Raw genomic sequence first — 1496 nt, 5'->3', positions numbered from 1 at the left:
GTTGGTGTGAAAATGGGGTTTTGTCTTTCATCTGTTCTGCAGAGTTATGGACGATATATATGGGTGTAGAGCTTGGCAGTTTAGACTGCATGTTTTGTAAGTGTGTTGAGTCTTCAGGCCATCATTCCTTCCTTCAGAACATGTAGGAAAAGCAGCAACCTGTTTGGGGTAGTGTTGGAGGTCTCTGAAAGCTGAAAGTAATCTGTACTGCTTTCTAGGAAGAATGAAATCTCCCTCCTTCCCTTCCGTTCCATCTTGATGAGAACAGAGACGACAGAGCCTAACAAATAGTGTGGTTGGAGGTCCTCTTGATTTACTTTAGAATCATAAAAATACAGAGTGATTAAGTTTGGAAAAGACTTCTAATATGAGGCATCAAGTCCAGCTACTAACCTAGTACCACTGTGTTCACCACTAAACTATGCTCCAAGTGCCACATCCACAAGTATTTTGAACACTGCCAGGAATGGTTGATTCCACCACTTCCCTGGTCAGCTTGTTCAGGTGCCAGACCACCCTTTAAGTAAATAAAATTTTTTGATAGCCAGTGTAAACCTCCTCTGGTACAATTTGAGACTGTTTACTCTGGTCCTGTTGCTTGGAGACCAACCTCCACGTTGCAGCAACCTCCTTTTAGGTAGTTATGGAGAGTGAGAAGGTCTCTGAGCCTCATTTTCTCCAGGCTAAGTGATCAGCTTGTTCAGGTGCCAGACCACCCTTTAAGTAAATAAAATTTTTTGATAGCCAGTGTAAACCTCCTCTGGTACAATTTGAGACTGTTTACTCTGGTCCTGTTGCTTGGAGACCAACCTCCACGTTGCAGCAACCTCCTTTTAGGTAGTTATGGAGAGTGAGAAGGTCTCTGAGCCTCATTTTCTCCAGGCTAAGTGACCCCAGCTCCCTCAGCCACATAGGACTGGAATGAAATCTCCCTCCTTCCCTTCCGTTCCATCTTGATGAGAACAGAGACGACAGAGCCTAACAAATAGTGTGGTTGGAGGTCCTCTTGATTTACTTTAGAATCATAAAAATACAGAGTGATTAAGTTTGGAAAAGACTTCTAATATGAGGCATCAAGTCCAGCTACTAACCTAGTACCACTGTGTTCACCACTAAACTATGCTCCAAGTGCCACATCCACAAGTATTTTGAACACTGCCAGGAATGGTTGATTCCACCACTTCCCTGGTCAGCTTGTTCAGGTGCCAGACCACCCTTTAAGTAAATAAAATTTTTTGATAGCCAGTGTAAACCTCCTCTGGTACAATTTGAGACTGTTTACTCTGGTCCTGTTGCTTGGAGACCAACCTCCACGTTGCAGCAACCTCCTTTTAGGTAGTTATGGAGAGTGAGAAGGTCTCTGAGCCTCATTTTCTCCAGGCTAAGTGACCCCAGCTCCCTCAGCCACTCCACATAGGACTGGCTGGTGCTCCAGACCCCTCACCAGATCTGTTGCCCTTCTTTGGACACCCTCCAGCGCCTCAGTGTCAGCATTG

The 1496-nt window shown here is 44.9% G+C and overlaps 1 protein-coding gene across 1 annotated transcript in view; it reads left to right on the top strand.

The window, feature by feature from the left end:
* The window catches only part of LOC103797869 (vacuolar protein sorting-associated protein 13A-like), a gene marked incomplete at its 5' end in the record, with an annotated part of 43990 nt that overhangs the window by 10147 nt on the left and 32347 nt on the right, over positions 1-1496 (top strand).

This window comes from Acanthisitta chloris, unplaced genomic scaffold, assembly GCF_000695815.1.
Source record: "Acanthisitta chloris isolate BGI_N310 unplaced genomic scaffold, ASM69581v1 scaffold11582, whole genome shotgun sequence".
NCBI classification, from domain to species: Eukaryota; Metazoa; Chordata; class Aves; order Passeriformes; family Acanthisittidae; genus Acanthisitta; species Acanthisitta chloris.
This window is presented reverse-complemented; position numbering and strand designations above follow the sequence as displayed.